The sequence below is a fragment of the Gorilla gorilla genome, chromosome 17 (genome assembly GCF_029281585.2).
Source record: "Gorilla gorilla gorilla isolate KB3781 chromosome 17, NHGRI_mGorGor1-v2.1_pri, whole genome shotgun sequence".
NCBI lineage: Eukaryota > Metazoa > Chordata > Mammalia > Primates > Hominidae > Gorilla > Gorilla gorilla.
This window is the reverse complement of record NC_073241.2, coordinates 32,990,267-33,016,173: the sequence shown is the minus strand read 5'-3', so window position 1 is coordinate 33,016,173 and position 25,907 is coordinate 32,990,267. Positions and strand designations below refer to the sequence as shown.

Sequence of the window (25,907 nt, the reverse complement as noted above, 5' to 3'; positions counted from 1 at the left end):
ACTCTGGGGCTTTTTCTTTTACTCAATGTAGGTGATCAGGTTTAGCTTAGAGAACAGACAAGTACTCTGAATTAGAAAAAGTAATATGACTTATGCTGTGATTTTCCAATTACTACTTAGTACTGCACTCAGTGGAAAAAAACAGAACATTATAAAAGAGTCTAAAAATGTAATACCAAATACCATTTCCTCACAGAAACGTTATGATATTTAAAAACTTTTCTAAATTTGTGGGCCTTTAGCTCCACAACCCAGTGCTGCTGAATCAAAACTTCGTGGTGGTTGGCTGGGCATGGTGACTCACGCGGCTGATCACAGCACTTTGAGAGGCCAAGGCAGGCAAATAACTTAAGCACAGAAGTTTGAGGCCAGCCTGGGAAACATCGCGAGACCTAGTCTACGGGATGAGGGTGGGGAGGAGCGGGAAAGGTGGTGGTAATGGGAGGTGGTAATGCGATTATAAGGTGTGGGCAACCACATTTTGTGCCTCTGAATTTGTGGAGTTACCGCTAATCTAAAATTAGGGATACAGATCAGCTGAAGAAAGAAAAAGATTTATGTCGAGATGAAACCTCCTCGTGGGGGTCTGCAGCTGCAATACCGCCAGGTGGCAGCATCCCACCTCTTTCGCCTGGCTGCAGCCCCACCAGGAGCCCGGCTCCAGCCAGGGCGCTGCAGCAGGTAGTAGACCTGGAAGGCGCAGGCGCGGGTTTCCTGCCCTCCGGGGTGTCTTCCCGCTCCCCGGACCCCAGGCAATTCAATTCATTCATCAAGCGCCGTCGCAACCATCCAAGTTGGGACAGCAGGTCCCGCAGTTGCCAGCCAAGATCTCGGCTCCAGAACCCGTGGGCTGCTTTCCCCGGGGGAAGGACATTGTCTTCGCCAGCCACGAAGAAATCCGTCCCTGTGCACCCCGATTCCCATTGCCACCAACTTCTTGTAAACTCTAGTCCCGAGGACACGAGAGAGACCCAGACCTGGCCCTGTGGACACGCTCGGTGCTATAGTTCCACCAGTTGGACGGGTGCACTCTACAAATCTCGGAGCCCACCACATCAAGGAGACAGAAAGAAGCAAACAAAGGAAGGACCCTATGAAACGCACCTCCAAAGCAACCAACCAATCCAAGAAAAAAAGAAAAAACACGTCTCAGGGCTCCATTGGTTTTCCCGCGTGGGCGGCCCTGACCCCGTGTTCTAGCCTGGCCCAAGCACCCTCCACCTCACCCCAGCCTGCTCAAAGTGCCCTGTCTACCTGAGCAGAGCCTCCCTCTCCAAGGCTCTGTCTCTCTTGCTCTACAACTTCCTCACCCTCTCCCTTTCTCTACTTCCCCCTCCAACTCTCGCTCTTCTGTCACCTTCTGTCTCTCTTCCCCCTCTACTTTTCTCTCTCTCCCCCCATTTCTATCTCTCCATCCCGGTCTCCCTAGCTCTCTTTCAAGCTGTGTCTGTGTCTTTGTCTATATGTCCTTGTGTGTGTGTCCTTGCGTGTCCGTGTGCGTGTGTCCATGTGTCCGTGTGTGTGTCTTTGTGTGTCCATGTGTGTGTCTGTGTGTGTGTGTCTGTGTGTGTGTCCATGTGTGCCTGTGTGCATGCACCCGTGTGTACCTGTGTGTGTGTCGGAGTGGGTTTGCTCGTAGTAGTGTTGGGGTGTGTCTGGGTGTCTGTCACCCCTTTCCCGGGATCAGGCTGCCGGGGCTTTAGTGCCAGCGCAGGGCAAAGCAGGGCCTTCCTGTCCCGTTGGCCACGGGCGGGTCCTCGTCGGGACAAGCGACGATGGTGTGGGCACTGTGAGAAATAGGGCCTGCGGGGCTGGGCCGGCTGTTCGCCCCTGGGCAACCCTGACATCTCGGGGTGTGTGAGCCAAGAGGGGGCCTTGCAGGAGGGGTGGCGAGGCATCCAAAACAATTTCTCCGCGGCAAGGCGGAGGACCAGAGAGGATCCCAGGACTGTGGGCCCCGGGCCCTGACGCCTCCAAGAACACCCTTTCCTGAGCCGGCCCGATGTGTTGGAAACTCGGGAGCTCGTGAGCTGGGGGAATTCCTGGAGTGTCAGCAAAAGGGAGGCCGCCTGGTGGGCCTGTAGCCTGGGCAGGGGACTGAGGCATCACGGACTGATGAGGGATTCCTGTTTCCTGCAACATGGGGAGTCTCCAAAATGGCCTGTTTGGAAACGAAAGGAGAGCGAAGACGCGATGCTGCTTTTCCATGCTTCGCTGGAGGTTTCTGTGTCCCCACAGAGCTCGGGAAACAAACAGTCAACATGGTCACGCTTTTGGGGGCCAGAGACACGTGAGCAGCAGGACCCCTTGCAGAGGGCAAAGGAACGTGGAATCCGGAATCTTGGTTCACTGGGCTTGAGTGTGACTCCTGTGTGGATGGGAGTATCTGCCTCTCGCTGTATTGCAGGCTCAGCGTGGGAATATGTCATCTGTGAACCATGTGGATGAAAAACGGACAACCATTCAAGTCTCGGCTCTGTTCTTTGGGGAATTCGCTCATTCCCTGGGAGGCGGAATTCCTCTGAATCGCTCCTGGATGAAGTAACCCAGGCTGGCGATCCAGAGGGCCGGTTAGCGCACCGCCGGCCAGCCGACGCGGCTGTGGGCTGAGCACTCAGCCTGCACTGGGCACCCAACATTTTCCCGGAGTTCGAGGTCCTGCTGGTCCTGGAGGCAGAAGACCGCTTTTCTCTTTGCCTTCCTTTCTCTGTTTCTTGCTCCTTTTCTCCCTCTGTCCATCCTTCCCTCTGTTCTTCCTTCTCTCCCTCTCTCCCTCCCTGTCTCCCTCCCTCTGTTCTTCTCTCCTTCCCTCTCTCCCTCCATCCATACCTCCCTTTCTCCCTCCTTCCCTCCCTCCCTTCCTCTCTTTTTCTTTCACTCCCTCCCTCCATCCCTTCCAAGGTCCTTCCTTTCATCCGTCCTTTCCTCCCTCTGTCCCTCTCTCTCACTTTGTCTCCGTTCCTTTCCCCATCTCTGCCTGGCTTCCCTCCCACCTAGAAAGGGCAGAACCACGGTTTGCACGAGATCTCTGGGTGTACATTTAGTTGCGGGGCACTCCACGTGATGCCGAGGAGGATGGCGGGGCACGGGTGGGCGAGGGAGGTTGGAGCGGGGAGGTAGTTGAGTTGAGCTGCGGAAAGGAGAGCAGGCCTGGCCGCTGCCCGGGTCGGTATTTCCCGGGGTGGAGGGCTCCGCCTACACCACTGAAGAACGCGCGGGCGGGGGAGCTGTACTGTGTGGGATGGCGGGGGAAGGGATGAGAGCCCTGCCTGGGCTCATCCTAAACCCTAGCCGGCTGACCACGGACCCGCGAATGCGCAGTAGACGGCCCATCTCTGAGTACCTGGGCTGGCTCTGAAATCCTTGGGATGCTCAGGAAAGAATGACAGCCCTCCTTTCTGTGGAGTCCCTCGCTGGACCTGGACTCAGGGATCCTAGACAGGTCAGCTGGAAGGGATGCCATAGGTCTCCATACCGAGCCAGAGGTTCACCGCGAAAGAGGAGCCACCGCCCTGCCCCCACCACCCGGTCCCAACCCCGCGTCCTAAATCTCCTCCAGCTGAGCCCAGTGTTGTTCCTGGCTGAGGAGTTGTTCCAGAAAAGCGGGCTCTTCCAAGTCCTTCAACTCCCCCAGCAGCTCCGTTGCTAGGAAAGGTTGTGCCTTTTGCTGAAATTCTGGGGTAGACAGGAGCTCATATAACAGGGTGGATGCGAGTACAGATGAAGACTCCAGCTCCTGGAGCGGTTGGGAGGGTGCTTTCATCGCTTACATCTGCTTCTGACATGCAGAGGCCTCCATGGGCGCGAGCTGCGGAGGTAGATGTGCCTCGGCTTCGCGTTCCCACGAGCCCTGGCGACCTGTGGACCCTGGCACCAGCCCCAATACGTACTCATGTGGGACGTGTGCGGCGCAAGCACCCCCTGCCCCTGTGACTCAGCCTGAGCGGCTCAAGTTGTCCCACTGAGCACGCACCCAGAAGGCCGCCGTGCTGCGGGTCCTGGTCTCCCTGCTATCTGTTTGACTCAGCCTGAGCGGCCCAAGCTGTCCCATTGAGCACGGACCCAGAAAGCCACCGTACTACAGGTCCTGGTCCTCCTGCCATGTGTTCGGATGCGGAGGTCACCCAGGCGTCTGAGGGTGGGACAGAGCCACTTCTGAAGGAGCCAGGGCAGCAAACCCAAAATCCCCGTGTGCCGCAGCCGGTTGGGAGATTCCTTCTGCCTGAGAAGCCTGGCTGGGCTGCAGCAGACGGGCGACCCTTGCTGTCTGGCTCACGAAAGCCCCCTGTTCCCCACGCCCTGGTGTGGGTGAAGGACACCAAGGAGGGAGGGTGACACCTGCTGTGGGCCGCGTTGCACAGGCCGCCTGCGTGCGGGGGTTCCCTGCCACCCTGACCTGGATGCCTGGACCTTCGATTCTGACACGAAATCTGAATCCTGGACTCCAAAAGGCAGGTCTCTCTGGCCAGTTCGGATATGGTTTCCGCTCAAAGCATGCTGGCAGGGTATCTTTTTCGTTCAGCTTACAAAGGAGTCTCCCTCGCCATCCTCGTCCTCGGGCCTCCGCAGGGAAGGGGCTGTCAGAAGATGTCGGGAGAGACATCATGAGGGCACCTGGCTGGAATTTCACGGGCAGACACGGGCAGAGAGAGACCAGCGGTTCCCGTGCGCCTCAGTTGGCCTCTGTGCTACACGCAGGTCCAGGCAGGAGTCCGACCCCGCCAGTGGCACTTATAAAGAGCCACCAGCTTCACCCCTTCATGAATATGCATGAGCACCCAAGAGCCCTGGGTAACCCGCCCTCCGAAGGGCCCAGAAACCACAGACACAGGGCCTTGTGTGTAGGTGAAGGTGGGGCCAGATCGGCAGGGAAAGGTGGGCTTCTGGGGCTGGCTCTCTGAGTTCTCCACAATTCTACAGAAACTGGAAGTTTCTCTATGGGCTCACACACGATTTCAGGAAGAAACCACCCTGGAAGGGTGGTGTGTGGAACTGAACCTCCTTGATAGTCTTGAGTTTTCCAGGCCCTCTCCGTGAAGGCGGCAATGCCTGTGGGTGTCGCCGTTGCCGTGATAGTCTCACACACGCAGGTGTCTGGATCTCATTCATTTTTTTATTTTCATTTTTTATTTCTACCTCTTAAAGTCAATGATAAAGTCACAAGTGTAAAAAGAATGCATTTAAAAACATAAAAGATACATTTCAATGACAAGAAATATGCAATGATCATGAAAATCTACTGTACACTTTGCCAAGGTCAAAGAATGAAAGACAATATGGAAAAGCCAATCTTCAAATATATCCTTAACAAAAACTCTCTCCTACATAGTAAAAGCATCATCTAAACAGCAGCTCCAACCGAGAAAACAAAAAAACAAAAAAACAGCAGGATAGATGGGACAGATAACTTTCCCCAGGTTTTCCAGATAAAAACATGTGGTCACCAGGAATTCAAGGTAACTTCAAAAGCCACATTTAATTCAAAATAAAATGAACACTTCTGACAGATGACAGCAGTATGATACTGACTTTTTTCTTTCCTAGATACAAATGATATGGGGCATTTCTTAACAGTTTAGTAATTGTCTAAGAATACCTGTAGAAATAACCCCAATTCCACCATCCCAGCCACTGGTATAAAACAAATAACCTTCCATTGATACTGTCTTTCACATAACTAAAATATCCTCACTTAATTGGAACAATTTCATGCTTACACATGATCTCAAACACTTGTTTTTAGATGCTGTGGAATTATTGGAGCTGAGATTTTTTAAACAATATCTGAATCTTAGCAGAGAGCAAATAATACTTTCACTATACATTGATTGGGCTTCCTTAACCAAATCTGAGCAACTACTATAATAATAATGCTGGTGGTAATCCATGATACTCTCAAATTTTTCCCTTTAAGAAATATATAATCCATGTAACTCTAGCAAATACGTTACACTGCACACTTTCTTAACAAGGAATGGCTGTTTTCAGGCCTTATTAGGAAAACAAAGAAACAAACAATGGCAGTTACTATCTGTTTTTTATCAGTGATAAGCTACAACAAAGCTCAAATATGACAGTTTAATTGTGTGATATTAAGTAAAAAATGAAAGCCATTATAGTTTTACCAAAAGCAACATAAAAAATATGGGAAGAAGTCAAATGAGCATGGCATAAGTCCCAAAGATTACACTATGATTCTGAACAGGATTTTCAAAACAAAGGGTATCTACATACAATTTCTGTGAATATTTCTTGTACTAGAACGATCCAAAGCAAATGTAGGCTCAGCCCTACCTTGTCAAAGATAAATATTCAGATAAACTAGAAGTTCCATCTGCTAAAGTGCATCAGCTGACCAGGTCTACCATGGCCCTGCTACTTACAGCCATCTAAGAAACTGGCCTCACTCATGCTCATTCACTCGTTCTGTGGCCTATCAAGAGTCACACATAACAATGGTTTCGCTTTTTTAAAAAAACCAAATACTTTATACAGTGAACTACAGAAAAAACAATTCTAAATATACTTTTAAAATTCTAGAGAGTTAAGGTAACCTCATTTTTTACAATACTGAAAATGTAAAGGGTCCATATAAAGAGTTGTATTAAGTACATACTTCCTATTTTAATAATTCACTTGCTGTGCTCTTAAAATCTCTCTGAGAGAAGCAGATATTTTACTCATGTTTTTTGGGAAGAGATTGAAAAGCAAAAGTAGCAGGGCTGTAAAATTTCATAAAATTTGTGGGATTTTTAAAAGCTAAATTATTTAATATTTTGTATTGTTATTGCACTCATATATTGCCCGGAATATATATACAGCAACCCAGCAACAGTGATTGCAACAAAAGTAACGTAAATAGGTCTACAAAGCATTTGATTTCCTTATTAGATAAATGAAGTTTTCATAGAGGAAGTGCAAATTCAGATCAGGTTACATAAGCTTAACAATTATTCAAACACTATATAAAACTAAATCTAACCCTCACCACTACAAATCTGTAAGGAATCACTGTCAGGAATCTACAGGACTTGGCTCATATTTACATTCGACGCACACTTAGAAATTTCATAAATGATGAGATGCAGGCCAAGGGGATTCCTCAAAGGGTTCCACCCAAAAGGAAAAGAAAGAGAGTTAAACAGAGAATTATCGCTTACGTATTTGTGGGTAATCAGCTTATTCCTCAGCCTCTAGAGAGTGAGGAGGATGAAAAAATGAAAGAAAATAATAAAGAAGAGGAATAAAAAGATCACAGTGAAGTGATGAAGCCAGAGAAGCCAGCTCAAAATTTACTAAGAGAAAAAAATCATGAAGCTGCCCCTCCTTGAATCTTTAAAAGCTTACTTGACATATTTTAGAGACAAATAACTTAGATCAAGAAGAAAGAATGCTTACTGATAATTCCTTTAGTCTTAAAAATGTAGCATTTGTTAGGAATTAAAAGAATTATTTATTTCACCGGAGCAAATTACAGTGGAAAAAATATCACTTGTTACTGTCAGTAACATAAATGATGTATTGAGTGAATAAAAGAATCCCTTTTATAAAATCTATTTTTCTTTAAATCTTGGAAAATTGTTGTTTCACCTCAGAGTGATTTCAAAGTGGAATGTAACAGTAGTCAAGACTTGTGTGCTGCAAATCCTTTTCTGATTCCTTACGAATCTCCTTCATTTTCATGTAGAAAACGAGAGCGAAACTACAGAGAAAAGAAAGGCCCGGTGCATCACAGCCTGACGATGGATTCCTGTTTCCTGCAACATGGGGAGTCTCCACTATGGCCTGTTTCCAAACAGGAAACTGGAAAGGAGAGCGAAGACACGATGCTGCTTTTCCACGCTTCTATGGAGGTTTCTGTGTTCCCAGAGAGCTCGGGAAACGTCAACATGGTCACGCTTTCGGAGGCCAGAGACGCATGAGCAACAGGCCCCCTTGCAGAAGGCAAAGGAACGTGGAACCCGAAACCACGCTTCAGTCGGCCTGAGTGTGACTCCTGTGTGGACGGGACTATCCACCTGGCGCTCCGTTGCAGGCTCAACGTGGGGCTATCTCATCTGTGAACCATGTGGATGGAAAATGGACAATCACCCGATTCTCGGCTCATTGCTCTCTGGGCAATTCCCTCATTCCTTGGGAGAGGAAATTCGTCTGAATCGCTCCCGGATGAAGTAACCCAGGCTGGCGATCCAGAGGGCAGGTGAGAGCCCCACAGGCCGAAGCGGCTGTGGGCCGAGCACTTAGCCTGCACTCGGCACCCAACATTTTCCCGGAGTGCGAGATCCTGCTGGTCCTGGAGGCAGAAGACTGCTTTTCTCTCTGCCTTCCTCTCTCTGTTTCTTGCTCCCTCCCTCCCTCTTTCCCTCCGTCCCTCCCGCAGTTCCTCCCTCCCTCCCTCCCTACTTACCTCTCTCCTTCCTTCTATCCCTCCATCCTTTCCAAGGTCCCTCGGTCCATCCGTTCTTTCTTCCCTTCATCGCTCCCTCCCTCTCTGTCTCCGTTCCTCTCCCCATCTCTGCCTGAGTTCCCTCCCGCGTAGAAAGGGCAGCACCCCGGTTTGAGCGGGGTCTCGGGTCTGCATTTAGCTGTCAGGCGCTCCATGGTGATGCCGAGGAAGCTGGTGGGGCAAGGATAGGCGAGTGACGATGTGGCGGGGAGGCAGAGTTGGCGAGACGCGGAAAGAAAAGCAGACCTGGCGCCTGCCCGGGCCAGTGTTTCCCGGGATGGGGGTCTCCGCCCACCCCACTGAAGAACGCAGTCGGGGGCAAGAGGGAAGGGATGAGAACTCTACCTAGGCTAGTTAGAAAACCTAGGCCACTGCCTGCTAGCCCGCGCATGAGCAGTAGACAGTCCGCCTCCCGGTACCTGGATGGGCCCTGGGATCCCCGGGTTGCTCAGAAAAGAATGACAGCCCTCCTCTGAGTGGAGTCTCTCACGGGACCTGGAACTCAGGGATCCTAGGCAGGTCAGCTGAAAGGGAAGACATTCCTCTCCATACCGAGTCAGAGGTTCACCGCGAAAGAGAGGCCGCCGCCCTGCCCCTACCCCGCCCCAACCCCGCATCCTAAAGCTCTTCCAGCAGAGCCCGGTGTTCTTCCTGGCTGAGGAGTGGTTCCAGCAGAGGGAGCTCTTCTATGTCCTTCAGCTCCCCCAGTGGCGCCGGATCTAGGAAAGGTTGTGCCTTTTGCTGAAACTCTGTGGTTGACAGGAGCTCATCTAACTGGCTGGGGGTGGGTGTAGACGAGCGCCCCGGCTCCTGGAGGGGTTGGGAGGCGCCTGGATGGCTTGCATATGTGCTTGACGCGGAGGCCTCTGGGGTCGCGAGCTTCGGAAGTGGAAGTGCCCCGTCTTCGGTTTCCCACTCCGCCCTGGCGACCTGGGGCTCCAGCCCCACCGCGGACTCCTGTGGGACGTGGGTGGCGCAAACACACTTTGCCCCTGTGACTCAGCTTGAGGGTACCCAAGCTGTCCCACTGAGCATCCACGCAGCAGGCTGCCGTGCTGCGGGTACTGGTCCTCCTGGCATTTGTTGGGGTGCGGAGGCCACCGAGGAGTCTGAAGGTGGGACAGTCCTACTTCTAGAGGAGCCATGGCAGCGAACACAAAATCCCCGCGTGCCGGGGCAGGTTGAGAGATTCCTTCTGCCTGAGCAGCCTGGCTGGGCTGGAGCGGGGGAATGGCCCTTGCTCCCTGGCTCACGATAGCCCCCTGTGGGAGAGTCCCAGGCGTGCAGGGCGTGTGGGGTGCGGCAAGCCCCGTTCCCCGTGCCCTGGTGTGGGTGAACTCGATTGAGGAGGGAGGAGGATGACACCCGCCGGGGGTGTTAATTAGTAAGCACAGTGGCCTCAAAGAGCTCAAATGAAAGGAAGAATTGCATGTCTCTCACTTGAAGTCCAGAGCTAGAAATGATTAAGCTTAGTGAAGATGTAAAATTTTCATCGCTAGAGAGATGTCCACACTTGGCTTCAAAACTTCAAAGGATGGGCTGACTGTCTTTGAGGACCACTGCAGTTGGTGACTTTAAGTTACAGCTAGTGCTCATTGACCACTCTGAAAATCTCAGGGCCTTTAGGAATTATGCAAAATCTACTCTTTCTGTGCTATAGAAATGGAACATCACAGTCTGAGTGACAACACATCTGTTAACAGCATGGTTTACTGAATACTTTAATCCCACTATTGAGACCTACTGCTCAGAAACAACAACAACAACAACAACAACAACAACAACAACAACAACAACAAGATTTCTTTAAAGGGATTGCTGCTTGGCCAGGCACAATGGCTCACACCTGTAATCCCTGCACTTTGGGAGGCAGAGGTAGGTGGATCACCTGAGGTCAGGAGTTCAAGACCAGCCTGGCAAAAACGATGAAACTTCGTCTCTAATAAAAATACAAAAAAAAATTAACCAGGCATGGTGGTGGTACCTAATTTCAGCTACTTGGGAGGCTGCTGCAGAAGAACGGCTTGAACCCTGGAAGCGGAGGTTGCAGTGAGCCGAGACCATGCCACTGCCCTCCAGCCTGGGCAACAACAGGGAAACTACATAAAGGCCAAAAAAAAAAAAAAAAAAAAAACAAGGAAAGAAAAGAAAAAAGGAAAAATATTGCTGCTTATTGATAATTCACCTAGCTACCCAAAAGGTTAGATGGAGATGTACTTGGAAATTAATGTTATTTTCATGGCTGCTAATACAATATCTATCCTTCAGCCTGTGGATCAAGGAGTGGTTCTGACTTTCAAGTGTTTTTATTAAATAATAAATGCATTTTGTAAAGATATAGCTGTCATAGATAGTAATTTCTTTCATGAATCTAGATAAACTGAATTGAAAACCTTTTGGAAAGATTTCGCCATTAATCCCTTCATGATATTTCAACCTCTTCCCATGAATCACAAATATCCTTAATAGCAAATGCCATTAAGGACATTTGTGATTGATGGGAGGAGGTTGAAATATCAACATTAATTGGAGTTTGGAAGAAGTTGATTCCAGCCCTCATGGAAGACTTTGAGGGCTCAGGATGTCAGTGGAGGAAGTCCCTACAGATGTGGTAGAAATCGCAAGACAACCAGAATTAGAATTAGGGCCTTTAGATGAGATTAAATTGCTGTAAACCCATGATGAAACTTGAGCAACTGGGGAGTTGCTTCTTATGGATGAGCAAAGAAAATATTTTCTTGAGATGGAATCTACTCCAGGTGGAGATGTTACGAACATTGTTGAAATAACAACAAAGGATTTAGAATATTCCATAAACCTAGTTGATAAAGCAGCAGCAGGGTTTTAGAGGGTTTACTTCAATTTTGAAGGAAGTTCTACTGTGGATAAAATGCTATCAAACAGCATCACATGCTACAGGAAAATCTTTTGTGAAAGGAACAAACTTCATTGTTTTAAGAAATTGACACAGGCACCCAACCTTCAGCAGCCCCCACATTGATCAGTCAGCAGCCATCAACATAGAGGGAAGACCCTCACTGTAAGAGAAAAGAAAGAGAGATCAGACTGTTACTGTGTCTATATAGAAAGGAAAGATGTAAGAGACTCCATTTTGAAAAAGACTTGTACTTTAAACAATTGCTTTGCTGAGATGTTAATTTGTAGCTTTGCCCCAGCCACTTTGTCCCAGCCACTTTGACCCAACCTGGAGCTCACAAAAACATGTGTTTTATGAAATCAAGGTTTAAGGGATCTAGGGCTGTGCAGGATGTGCCTTGTTAACAAAATGTTTACAAGCAGTATACTTGGTAAAAGTCATCGCCATTCTCTAGTCTCAATAAACGAGGGGCACAATGCACTGCAGAAAGCCACAGGGACCTCTGCTCTTGAAAGTGGGGTATTGTCCAAGGTTTCTCCTCATGTGATAGTCTGAAATATGGCATCGTGGGATGAGAAAGACCTGACTGTCCCCCAGCCTTACACCCGTTAAGGGTCTGTGCTGAGGTGGATTAGTAAAAGATTAAAGCCTCTTGCAGTTGAGATAGAGGAAGGCCACTGTCTCCTGGCTGCCCCTGGGAACTGAATGTCTCAGTATAAAACCTGACTGTACATTTGTTCAATTCTAAGATAGGAGAAAAACCACCCTATGGTGGGAGGCAAGACATGTTTGCAGTAATGCTGCTTTGTTATTCTTTACTCCACTGAGATGTTTGGGTGGAGAGAAACATAAACCTGGCTTACGTGCACGTCCACTCATAGTACCTTCCCTTGAACTTAATTGTGACATAGATTTTATTGCTCACATGTTTTTTGCTGACCTTCTCCTTATTATCACCCTGCTCTCCTACTACATTCCTTTTTGCTGAAATAATGAAAATAATAACCAGTAAAAACTGAGGGAACTCAGAGGCCGGTGCCGGTGCAGGTCCTTGGTATGCTGAGCGCCAGTCACCTGGGCCTACTGTTGTTTCTCTATATTTTGTCTCTGTGTCTTACTTCTTTTCTCAGTCTCTCGTCCCACCTGACTAGAAAAACCCACAAGTGTGGAGGGTAGGCCACCCCTTCACTCACCAGCAAAAAGACTATGACGTGGTAAGGCTCAGATATTCATTAGTATTTTTCAGCAATGAGGTATTTTAAGTTAAGGTATGTACATAGTTTTTTAGACATAGTGCGATTAGTAATTAATTAATTAATAATTAATTATTAAATACTCATTAGACTACAACATAGTTTAAGCATAACTTTTATAAGCACTGGGAAACAAAATGTTTATGCGACTAACTTGATTGTAACATTTGCCTTATTGTGGTTGTCTAGAACCAAACCCACACTATCTCTGAGTATGCGTGTAGGTTTTTGGTTGTTCTTTGTTTTGAGATGGGGTTTCGCTCTGTCACCCAGGCCAGAGTGCAGTGGTATGATCATAGCTCACTGCAGCCTCAAACTACTGGGTCAAGTGATTGTTCTACCACAGCCTCCTGAGTAGCTGGGACTACAGGCATGCAGCACTATGCCTGGCTTTTTTTTTTTTTTTTTTTTTTTTTGAGACGGAGTCTCGCTCTTTCGCCCAGGCCAGAGTGCAGTGGTGCTATCTCGGCTCACTGCAAGCTCCGCCTCCCGGGTTCACGCCATCCTCCTGCCTCAGCCTCCTGAGTAGCTGGGACTACAGGTGCCCAAACCAGGCCTGGATAATTTTTTGTATTTTTAGTAGAGACGGGGTTTCACCGTGTTAGCCAGTATGGTCTCAATCTCCTGACCTCGTGATCCACCCGCCTCGGCCTCCTAAAGTGCTGGGATGACAGGCGTGAGCCACCTCACCCGGCCTGCCTTTTCTTTCTAATGGCACAAGCCCCATGAAGTGTGGTGCGCCTGATCTCCGATGCTTTTGAACAGTGTAGAAAGTATTGCTGTCTAAATTTAATTTTTTACTACATGTATGGTCTCGATCGATCACAAGAAGATCAATAACCTTCTCCTTATTCTACTTCCCTTTTTAGCAATGGAGAGCTTTGATTGGATTTTTCCTGCCTACAGACAGGAATGAGTCTGCTGTTTTCTTTTTTAAACCCGAGGGGACTGAGCCTGAGGGCCTCGAGAGCGGCCATCCTCCTCCAACCCCCAACTGGTGATTGTGGTGGTGGTGGTAGTGGTTTTGTGTTCCAGCTTCTGTTCTGTTGTTGTTGTTGCTGCTGCTGCTGGTGCTGTCGTCATTGTTTTGGTATTTTACAGACTCAGGGGATGTATGTGCTTGTTTGTTAGAACGGCATACTACTGCCTCCAGTTGTAGAAGTGGACCTCCAGTGTATCCGATACCCATGTGGTGAACATTGTCTCCGACAGGCGATTTATTCATCCTTCGTCCCCCTCTTACCCTCCTCCTCCCTTTTGGAGTGTCTGCTATTTCCATCTTGATGACCGTGTGAGTACCCACTGTTTACCTCCCACTTGTAAGCAGAAGGCAGTTCACTGGGTATATACTTGCTCCCAGCTCTATCCATGTTGTGGGAAAAGACGTGAAATCACTCTTTTTTGTGCCTGCACCATTGGAGAATTTTAACTTTCTTGGTGATTGTTTTCCTTTTTTCTTTTCTTTTCTTTTCTTTCTTCCTCCTCCTCCTCCTTCTTTTTTTCATTTTTTTTCAGCTGGGCTCTCCTACTTGTGTTGCTCAGTTGCTCGGGCTGGTCTCAAACTCCTGGCCTTGACACTTCTCCCGTCACATCCACCGTCTAGTTGTTGAAATGAGCATCTCTTGTAAAATGAAAAAAATAAAGAGAAAGACAAAAAGCACGGGGTGAACGTTTCTCTTGCCACTTCCCAGGGTGGACCTTGGACCCCATAGGAGGGAGGGAGCTTGGCTGGGTGGGTTTTCGGTGCTAAATCCTCCTGAGGGCCTCCTTCCCTCTCCCCCTTGTCCCCACTTCTCCCCCAGCCAAGTCTCCCACTGCCGCCATGGGATTTTCCATGGGAGAGGTATGGGAAAGGACTGACGTGGCTTCCAGATCCATATCCTGCCAGACGTCTCTGGCTCAGCGTCCTCCACCAGCTGCCTGCCACCTTCCAGGGAGCTCCGAGGCCGATGCTCCGCCCCCCTTCACGTCCCACCACCCTCCTCCATCTGGCCTTTGCCCGGCGACCCCAAGGGAACCGCATTGATGCTGCTTTTGAATCCTCCAGCGAAGACTTCCACCAGATGCCCCGGATGAGCCGGATGGGATGGACTGGATCATCCCGGAACGTGGTGTTCTTGGGGGTGGGTTGACCTACAGGGTGGACCGGCAGCCCCAGCATTGTAAAGGGTGCCCAGGTATGGAAATGTCACATAGGATGCCGTCCTTCCCGTCAGCCTGCCTTCAGCTTCCTCAGGCATGAAGACAACTTCCCATCAGAACCTCTTTTCTTCCCTTTCTCCACCACACAGATGAGACGCATGAGAGGGAGAAACAGCTTAATAGATACTGCTGACCTTCATTTGTGGAATCCTCAGTCATCTACAGACAGAGAGGTGACTAGACACGGATCCACATCAAACACCATTTCCGGGTCCTCATAGTGGGATTGGTCTCTCTCTCTCTCTCTCTCTCTCTTTCTCTGTTTCACTCTGTCTCTCTCTCCATCTCTGTCAGTCTCTCTCTTTCTCTCTGTCTCTGGCGCCACTGCACTACAGCCTGGCACTACAGCATGGCACTACACACTGGACTACACTACAGCCACTGCACTACAGCCTGGGCGACAGAGTGAGACTTGGTCTCCAAATAAATAAATAAATAAATGAAAGAAAGAAAGCAAAGAAAAGAAAAGAAAAGAAAAGAAAAGAAAACCAGAAAAGAAAGAGAAAATGAAACAAAAGGCACTGTATCGCTACTGGGCTAGGACCTTCCCTCTTTCTGTATGTTTCTGTCTCTCTCTGTCCATCTCTGTCTTTCTCTGTCTGTCTCTTTCTCTGTCTGTCTGTCTGTCTTTTTCTTTCTCTCTGTCTCTGTCTCTCTCTCTCTGCCTGTCTCACAGTGTCTGTCTTCTAACTCTCTTTCTCTGCCTGTCTGTCTCTCTCTCTCTCCCTCCCTGTCTGTTTCTCTCTCTGTCTCTCTCTTTCTGTCTGTTTCTCTCTGTCTCTCTCTGTCTGTCTCTGTTTCTCTCTGTCTCTCTCTGTCTCTGTTTTTCTCTGTCACTCTGTCTGTCTTTTTTCTGAGTCTCTCTGTCTGTCTCTCTCACTGTCTCTCTGTCTCTCTCTCTGTGCCTATCTTCTGTCTTATTCTCTTTCTCTACCCATCTGTCTCTCTCTCTGTGTGTCCCTCTCCCTCCCTTTCTGTCTCTCTCTCTCTCACTCTCTCTGTCTCTCTTTCTCTCTGTTTCTCTCTGTCTCTTCCTCCATCTCTGTCTGTCTCTCTCTTTCTCTCTGTCTCTGTCCATCTCTCTCTGCCTGTCTCTCTCACTGTGTCTGTCTTCTGTCTTATTCTCTTCCTCTGCCTCTCTCTCTCCCTCCCTGCCTTTCTGTTTCTCTCTCTCTCTGTCTCTCTCTCTTTCTGTCTGTTTCTGTCTCTCTGTCTGTCTCTTCTTCTGTCTGTCTGTCTCTGTCTGTCTCTTCCTCTGTCTGTCTGTCTCTTTCTTTCTGTTTTTTTTTTTTTTTTTCCAGATGGAGTCTCACTGTGTCGCCCAGTCTGGAGTGCAGTGGCACCATCTTGGCTCACTGCAAGCTCCACCTCCCAGGTTCACGCCATTCTCCTGCCTCAGCCTCCCGAGTAGCTGGGACTATGGGTGCCTGCCACCAAGCCTGGCTAATTTTTTGTGTTTTTAGTAGAGACGGGATTTCACCGTGTTAGCCAGGATGGTCTCGATCTCCTGACCTCGTGATCCGCCCTCCTTGGCCTCCCAAAGTGCTGGGATGACAGGAGTGAGCCACCGCACCCGGACTGTCTCTTTCTTTCTCTCTCTCTCTTTCTCTCTCTCTCTCTGTGTCTATCTTCTGTCTTACTCTCTTTCTCTGCCTGTCTGTCTGTCTCTCTCTCTGTCTGTCTCTCTCTCTCCCTGTCTGTTCCTCTCCCTCTGTCTCTCTCGCCCTCACTCTCTCTCTCTGTCTCTCTCTCTTGCTGTTTCTCTCTGTCTGTCTCTGTCTGTCTCTTTCTCTGTCTTCTCTCTCTTTCTTTCTCTCTGTCTCTGTCTCTCTCCCCCTCTGCCTGTTTCTCTCACTGTCTGTCTTCTGTCTTACTCTCCTTCTCTGCCCGTCTGTTTGTCTCTCTCTCCCCCCTCTTGCTGTTTCTCTCTCCCTCTCTATCTCTCACTCTCTCCGTCTCGCTCTCTGTCTGTTTCTTTCTGTCTCTGTCTTTCTCTGTCTCTCTGTCTGTCTGTCTCTCTCCCTCCCTGTCTGTCTGTTTCTCTCTTTTTCTATCTCTGTCTCTCTCTCTTTCTGTTTCTCTCTGTCCATCTCTGTCTTTCTCTGTCTCTCTTTCTTTCTCTGTCTCTGTCTCTCTCTTTCTCTGCCTGTCTCTCTCACTGTGTCTGTCTTCTGTCTTACTCTCTTTCTCTGCCTGTCTGTCTGTCTCTCTCTTTCCCTCCCTTTCTCTCTCTCTCTCCATCTCTCTCTTTCTGTTTCTCTCTGTCTCTCTCTGTCTGTCTCTGTGTGTCTGTCTGTTTCTCTCTCTTTCTCTGTCTCTCTCTCTCTTTCTGTTTGTTTCTCTCTGTCTCTCTCTCTGTCTGTCTCTCTCCTTCCCTGTCTGTCTGTTTCTCTCTGTCTCTCTCTGTCCATCTCTGTCTTTCTATGTCTGTCTCTTTCTCTGTCAGTCTGTCAGAGCCCCTGTGCCGGGGAGGGCCCTGACCCTTCCACGAAAGTAAGAAGCGCCTGCTTAGAGATGCCGAGAGGAATCTAGACAGACGGGCCTTGCTAGGCTTCGCCACTCAGTGTATGATTTCGGGAGGTCGAGGCCGGGTCCCCACTTGGATGGAAGGGGCATTTTCAAACTTTCTGTTACGTGTGGCATCCCTACTTCTCGTATTTCCCTGATAGGCTCCTCAACTTAAAAATACATGGTTAAGGCCAGGCGCGGTGGCTCACGTCTGTCAACCCAGCAGTTTGGGAGGCCGAGGCGGGTGGATCACCTGAGGTTGGGAGTTTGAGAACAGCCTTGCCAACACAGCGGAAACCCCATCTCTACTAAAAATACTAAGTTGGGTCGGGCGCGGTGGGGCAGGCCCCTGTAATGCCAGCTACTTGGGAGGCTGAGGCAGGAGAATCTTTTGAACCTGGGAGGCCGAGCATGCAGGGAGCCGAGATCGCGCCACTGCACAGCCCGGGCTGAAGATTGAGTGAGACCTGTCTCTAAATAAATAAATAAATAAATACATTATTTTCCGTGCTGACTGACACTTGCAGACATCGGTTGTCTTTGGGCATCACCTAGTGGCCACTGTTATTGAAAGTCGAAGTGACACGGAGGGAGGTCTGGCCCACTTCACCGAGCCTTGGGCAACCGGTTTCTCTTTCTCCCTTCTGGAGACCCCTCCCTCTCTCCCTCGTTGCCTAGGGAACCTCCACCCTGGCTGGGGCCCTATTGTTCTTTGATCAGCGCTTTAGTTTTCTTTGTGTTTTGGTTTCTTTCATGCGCATAGACTCTTCTACTTGGGTTTTAGGAGGGGTCTGTTTAATTTTCAAGTCCCTCCAGGCTCCCCCTACTACCCACGTCCCTTTACCTTCATTTAGTGAGTCAGTTAGGTGGGTTCCCCCAGAACCCCCCAACCCTGCCTCCCAACACCCTGCTTGGAAACCTTCCGGAGCCACCCCGGTGTGCCTCCGTCTTCTCTCCCCTTCCCCCACCCCTTGCCGGCGATCTCATTCTTGCCAGGCTGACATTTGCATCGGTGGGCTTCAGGCCTCACTCAGTGGCCACCGTCTTTGAAGATGGGGGTGGCACGGTCCCACTTCCCCAGAGGTAGCTTCCCCGATGGCATAGCCCTTGACCCGCGTGGGCAAGCGGGCGGGTCTGCAGTTGTGGGGTTTTTCCCCCGCTTCCCTCCTAAGGCCTCCCTCCCTAGGAAAGCTTCACCCCGGCAGGGTCTCAATCACCTTTTATCATGATGTTTTAGTTTCTCCGCCCTCTGGCCAGCATAGTTTCACAATGGGAATGACGTCACAGCTCTGGTCTGGGCCTTCTTAGTATTTGCCCAAAATAGAAATGCTTTCTGAAAACTAATACTTTGCTCACTTAAGATTTCCAGGGACAGTGCCTTGGCCCATGTTTGTTGGCTTGTTTTGTTTTGTTCGTGTTTTTCCTTTTTCTTATGTATTTCTTTTTAGATGAAGTAGAAATCCCCAGTTTTCAGGAAGACGTATATTTTCCCCAAGACATGTTAGCTGCGGTTTGCTCCTGTTGTTAACTAACGATTTTGTGAATCTCTGAAAGTATAGTGAGAGCCGGTTGAGGTTTACTAGACTTCAGAACATCTTATGTTCTAGAAATCCATAAGCGAATGCTGCTGCTGCTCTTGCTGTTGCTGCTGCTGCTCTTGTTGCTGTTGTTGTTGTTGCTTCCAAAGCACACCCCGGCCACCATTTATGGGATCAAAAGCATTATAAAATATGTGTAATTATTTCCTGAGCATGCCCTTCCTCCTCCTCTCTCTGTCTCTCTCTTTCTCCTTCTACTCTCTCTCTCTGTCTCTCTCTCTCTGCCTATTTCTCTCTCTCTCTCTGCCTGTCTCTCTCACTGTGTCTGTCTTCTGTCTTATTCCCTTTCTCTGCCTGTCTGTCTCTCTTTCTCTCTGCCTGTCCATCTGTCTCTCTCTCTCCCTGTCTGTCTGTTTCTCTCTGTCTCTGTATCTGTCTCTCTCTCTTTCTCTTTCTCTCTGTCCATCTCTGTCTTTCTCTGTCTCTCTGTCTGTCTCTCTCTTTCTTTCTCTTTGTCTCTCTGTCTCTGTGTGTCTCTCTCTCTGCTTGTCTCTCTCACTGTGTCTGTCTTCTGTCTTACTCTTTCTCTGCCGGTCTGTCTCTCTCTCTCTTTCTCTCTCTCTCTGTCTCTCTCTCTTTGTTTCTCTCTGTCTCTCTGTCTGTCTCTGTCTTTCTCTGTCTGTCTCTTTGTCTGTCTGTCTGTCTGTATCTCTCTTTCTCTGTCTCTCTGTCTCTGTCTCTCTCTCTGCCTATCTGTCTGTAGGTCTCTCTCTCTCTCCCTGTCTGTCTGTTTCTTTCTCTCTCTCTTCGCCTGTCTGTTTCTCTGTCTCTGTCTCTCTGTCTGTCTCTCTCTGCCTGTCTCTCTCTGTGTCTGTCTTCTGTCTTACTGTCTTTCTCTGCCTGTCTGTCTCTCTCTCTCCTTGTCTGTTTCTCTCTCTTTCTGTCTCTGTTTCTCTCTGTCTCCCTCTGTCTGTCTCTGTCTTTCTCTCTCTGTCTCTTTCTCTCTGTCTGTCTCTCTCTTTCTCTCTGTCTGTCCATCTGTCTCTGTCTCTCTCTCTCTGTGTGTGTGTGTCTGCCTTCTGTCTTACTCTCTTTCTCTGCCTGTCTGTCTGTCTGTCTGTCTGTCTCTGTCTGTCTGTCTCTCTCTTTCTGTCTTTGTCTCTTTCTGTTTCTCTCTGTCTCTGTCCATCTCTGTCTTTCTCTGTCTGTCTCTCTCTCTTTCTGTCTTTCTCTCTTTGTGTATCTTTGTGTCTCTCTGTCTGTCTCTCTCTTTCTCTGTCTTTGTCTCTCTCTCTCTCGCCCACTCTCTGGCTCTCGCTATCTCCTGCCCTCTCTTTCTTTGCAAAATAAGTTCAAGTACATCTAATCTAATCCATTACCACGGCCTGAATTCTTAACTTTAGACATCCCAGGTTTGATCTCCCTACAGAATGCTGTACAGAACTGGCGAGTTGATTTCTGGACTTGGATACCTCATAGATACTACATATTAATAAAGATCCAACCCTAAAATCTGGGGTTCTGTCTCCCTCGACTGTCTCAAAAAATCATACTTCTGTTCACCTAGGATGCTAGGAGGGTTTTCTCAATGTGCATCTGCTCGTGTTCTACATGAACTGTGACTGAGCCCTGTCCGTTCTGTCTCAAATATGTATCTGCAAACACGTCTCTCCATTTCCACAACTACCCATGGCCCCTTGTGGAATCACTGGTTCTTTGAAAAAAAATCCCAGAAGTGGCTTTGACTTTTTGTCTAGGAGGCCTAAACCTGCTGAGGACTTTCCTGCCCAGGATTCTGTGTGAACAAAAGTGCCTCTGCTGGGAGCTGGGATCCTCGGGACCACGCTTGCTAGCGCTAGATGAGTCTCTGGAAGGACGCACGGGACTCTGCAAAGCTGACCTGTCCCACCGAGGTCAAATGGATACCTCTGCATTGGCCCGAGGCCTCCAACGTACATCACCATCACCAACAGTCACCGTCAGCATCCTTGTGAGCCTGCCCAAGGCCCCGACTCCGGGGAGACTCTTGGGAGCCCGGCCTTCATCGGCTAAAGTAGAAAAGGATAGAGACTTCCACCCACAAGGTCGCCACTGAACTGCGAAGATGTGGAGCGTAGGTCAGAGAGGGGACCAGGAGGGGAGACGTCCAGACAGGCGATGAGTTAACTAGGCTCTGGCCAGCCCACTCACGTTCTACGTCCCGGGAACCCGCGGAACACCGCCGCTTTATCCCCTCCTCTGTCCACAGCTGCCCCCACCCCACCCCACAACCCACGCACACACACTGGAGGTTACAAAACCACACGGCGTGAATAGAGCCTGACAGAGCGAGAGCTCATTTCACGAGGCGGAGGGATGGGGTGGGGTGGGGGTTGGGGGGTCTGTAGAGAGCCCGATTCTCCCTCGTGGGTGGCTACAGTATACAAATGAATATCGCTTCTTGGGCGGAGGGGCTTCCTTAGGCCGTCATGTTTGCGGGACTATCTCTCAAACCCTTCCTTGAGGCCACAAAATAGATTCCACCCCACCCCTCCACGTTTCCCTGGGTGCTGGATGTATCCTGTCAAGAAACCTGAGCCTGACAGTTTGAGGGAAACACCTTTATTGGCTTTGTGTGTTTGTTTGTTTCTGAGATGGAGTCTTGCTCTGTCCCCCACGGCTCGAGTACAGTGGCATGATCTCAACTCACTGCAACCTCTGCCTCCTGGGTTTGAGAGATTCTCCTCCCTCAGCGCCACCACGCCCGGCTCATTTTTTAATTTTTAGTACACACGGGGTTTGACCCTGTTTCATTGGTTTTCACTGGAGATTCTAGATTCGAGTCACACCTCATTGTGTGCCACATAATGACTTCTTTTTTTATTTCTTTTTTTTTTAAAGCGCAATATATCTGCTTTATTTGAGTGGCTTTATATATCGTTATAATTGTGTTATAGATGAAGAAAAGGTATTAAACACGGTGCTAATGATAGTGAAAGTGAAAACAAAAGAAAAGCTATCTATTTTGTAGTTAGAATAAAGTTTCTCAGTATTTAGAGTTACCTAAATACGTCAGCATTTAAACTTTTCCTAGTAAAAGCTTGCCAATCTGAATAATCCTCCTTTAAACACAATTTTTGATATGGTTAAGGTTTTTAAGAATGCGACTCCTGCGTAATAGCTGAACAGACAATACACTTTTAAAAAAGAACAACACAAGGATCAAACAGACTTGGGAAAAAAGCAAAATAAAACAAGTCTTATGAAGAACTGAGTTCTTAAAGTATTACAGAGAACTTAGCTATCAGAAGAGAAGGCAGTATTGGTAAGTTGATTGTTACATTTGTCAGCAAAAGCTAGCGCTATTTTTTTGGCAATCTTTCAGGCACTGCAACTACTACTGCAAAATGAGATATAATCCATTAAACAACATATTCACAAATCAAAAAATGTTTTAGCAATATACTGCTTCAGATTTAGAAGCAAATCAAGTGTTAAAACTCAACTGCTATAATAATTAACCCCAAAGATAACCGTATCTGACAAAAAAGCTTCCACAGAGTTATGACTTCAGAATTATACTTTCTCTTGATATTTATTTATTTATTTATTTATTTATTTATTTATTTATTTAATTTTCTTCTTGAGACAGCGTTTCGCTCTGTCGCCCAGGCTGGAGTGCAATGGCATAATCTTGGCTCACTGCAACCTCCACTTCCCAGGTTCAAGCGATTCTGCTGCCTCAGCCTCCTGAGTAGCTGGGACTACAGGCGCCCGTCACCATGGCCAGCTATTTTTTATACTTTTAATAGAGACGGGATTTCACCATGTTGGACAGGATGGTCTCGATCTCTTGACCTTGTGATCCGTCCACCTCGGCCTCCCAAAGTGCTGGGATGAGAGGCATGAACCACCATGCCTGGCCTTCTCTTGATATTTAAACTTTTAAGTCAGTCCAGAAAAATACAATAAATGTCAACAGTAAGTATGGTGTTGAGGCAGATGTAGGATCAAACTTTTCCTATGTTATTCAGTTGATAACAATATGACCTGGATAGTAATTTCCTGTGTGTCTACTTATACACAAGTAAAAAAAGGAAAACAGAGATACTGCTAAATAAAAGGGTATACTAAGTTCTTAATAGTAACTCAATAAACTGGAACATTGTCAAAAAGCAGCAACTAGTGAATTTTTTCAGTGTTTTTTCCTATTATCCAATAAGTGAATTATGCTATTCCTTTCCAATTTCCCAAGCACTTTTTGTCCCAATCACCATTTCTGTGTTCGAAGAAAAAGTAATAAATCAAGTAACAAAACTAAACAAGCAAGCAAACAAACAAAACACAACTACAGTGTCTGCAAAAGTGTGGTAGAAGACTGAAACTGTTGAGTATAAGGATCTGGTATTCTATTATCATTAGTTAACTGAAGAGTTTGTTAAAGACATACATTTCATAAGAAAACATGTTAGTTTGAAGTTATTGACTAGTATGTACCATCCCCAAGTATTAGTAACCAAATTCATGACAATAAAGAGCTATCTAACAAGAAAAATTAGTGACTACCAGCACCACCATCAACAAGACTTTGTCTTTACACTTCATTACCACTTACCGTGCATTACAATGTCTAGGATTGACTCTGATAGCATTTCAAAAACAAGCTAATACTTTGTCCAATTCTTCAGTTAAGACAAACTCTCACCCTAATAGAGTATAGGCATAAGCATAATTTGGATCTACTTGGATAGCTCTCTGGAAGAATTTAATTGCAATATCGTGTTCCCGTTGCAGACTGAAACAGTTCCCTGCAGCACACCAGGCCTCTGGCGAATTTTTGTCCACATCTGTTAAGTCTTTTGACAGAACTGAAAGAGCAACATCTTTTTGAAGATGCCAAAATGTTGTAGAGTAGATTTCCATGGCTTCGACTCTATAATTCTCAATCCTTCTAACCTCTGAGAATATTCTTTCAGCTTTCATGTACTCTGAAAGTTCAAAATAGGCCCTTCCAATTTGGCACGGTACCCAACCAGTATTGTAGTGGTGAGAAGGTAGATGGCTCAAAATATTTATAGCTTCTTTGCAGTGGTATGAACACAAAGCTAAATAACCTTTCCCCCTTTCACGAAGAAGGCTAATCAAGCCTTCTGCTGCTGTTTTTAATGATTAAAAGCCTGAATCTGAGGTGTGATTGTGGATATTTTCCCTTCTGAAATAATGGAAGAGTCCAATTTTGTAATTTCCAGGCCATCATTTATGTTAGGTTGAGTTATTCCTCCTTTATTAGTTTTACTTTTCGTTTCTCTGTTTGGGATTTTAGGTGGAAACTTCATTTTTAATTTCTTCCTATTCTCCTTGGTTGGGGAACTGTCACTAGTAAAGAGTCTTGAATTTCTTCGAGGCAGTGCATTTGGGGGAGATGTCATAGTGGGTCTCAATACCTGAGGTGTTGTACTTATTTATGGACCAGAACTTTCTGTTTGTGCAAGAATTGGAGTTACCTCTCGTCTATTTCCATTCTGGGAGAAGACAGACTTTTCTCCAGTTTGGCCAATTCTGGCAGCAGACTTTTTTGAAGGGGCTCCGGTGGATGGCACATTAATTTCAGAAGGTTTATTAGTGTAGTTTTGTAAATAGGATCCATCTCCAGGACTTGGGGTTTCTAATGGCAAAATCCCAAAACTTGGGGTTAATGGACTAAGAGCTCCTGGTCTTCCTAATAAACTTCGACCAGTTTTTGGTTTATTTTGAACCTGTTTAGATAATATGGAAGTTCCTGTTCCCAGTGGGACAGTATCAGGTGAAATTACGCTGAATCAATAGAAGACACTGGGGAATCTGTATTCAAGGAATACTTTGAATTGGAAGATTCTAAATTCAATCTGTTTAATTCAGTTGTGTCCTGGGGTGTTTCCGTAAGAATGGTCTCAGGCTGTCTGTGACATAAACTATGATTAGGTACTTGTGTTGTGCAAGAGTTGGGCAGACAGTTGCTAAAGTTCTGTAAAGACGTGAATTTAAACATTTGGTCAGGATCTGGCTTTTCACCTATTTCACATAATGATTCAAAGGGATACCAGAGGAAATGATTTAAACTAAGACTTTTGGTAGCATTCTGATCCTTTGGCAAGCCGATCTGTCTTGCAATATACATGTCCCAACAATGGAAGGGGAAAGCAAGCTGAATCACCAAACTCAGTAACAATATCATCATGACTTTTCTGCTTATTAAACACTCCACCAGATAAGATTTGTTCCCTTTCTGCAAGCTTGCTGAGATCAACACAACATTTTGCAAGCAGGTATTTGCATTGCGGTGTAGGACAACTGTGTCCTTTCAAGAGTCTATATGCTTTATAGGCCTTTCCTGGGCGGTAAGAACAGGTCGCCAGTAAAAACATGGCTTCTTCTGAGTGTACTTCTGCATAAAGGTGTTCTGCGAGGAAAACCCCATCTCGGTAAGCATAGTGGTTTAGTGCTTGCCATATAGCAGCCTGAACGGGTTCCTGCAGCACCGTCATCCTCGAGGCTCAGACCCACTTTCTGCAGTTCCTCAGGCACTCCCCCCCACCCTGGCCACACCCCTCCCCCCCCCGTAGGAGCTCTGGCCCAGCCAGCCTCTGCTCATTTAAACTCACCAGTTACCAGGGGATGGGGGAGGCCGAGCCAGAATGACTTCATTACCCTGCAGACTCTGGAAAGCCCGGCCCCTTGTGATCCATTGCAAAGTGAGAGTCACCTCATGTTTGGAAAACAGATTTGCTCCCAAGTTCAGTGGAGGTATGTGGCATGTAGGATGAAGGACTCTCTTCTTTCTGATTCGGTCTGCACAGTGGGGCCAAGGGCTGGAGTTCTCTCCGTGAGGACCGCCGACTCCCTCTACCTTGGGTTCCATCGACCCCACCCTGGGACATGGGCCTTGGCAGATTCTGGCCCTTCCTGGCCCTTAAGTCGCTGTCAGAAACCCCATCTCGTGCTCGGATGCCCGAATGACTGCGGCTCGTGCCTCTCTGGAAACATTGGAAATCTGTCCTCTAAGCGTGGTCACCTGCAACCACAGCAGCTCGGGACACACGGCCGCCATCCACCTCACTGCTTTC

The 25,907-nt window shown here is 47.8% G+C and overlaps 1 pseudogene; it reads right to left on the bottom strand.

Moving 5' to 3' along the window:
* Positions 1 to 23,415: 23,415 nt before the first annotated feature.
* Positions 23,416 to 25,328, bottom strand: LOC101151751 (cell division cycle protein 27 homolog; annotated as a pseudogene).
* Positions 25,329 to 25,907: the final 579 nt, after the last annotated feature.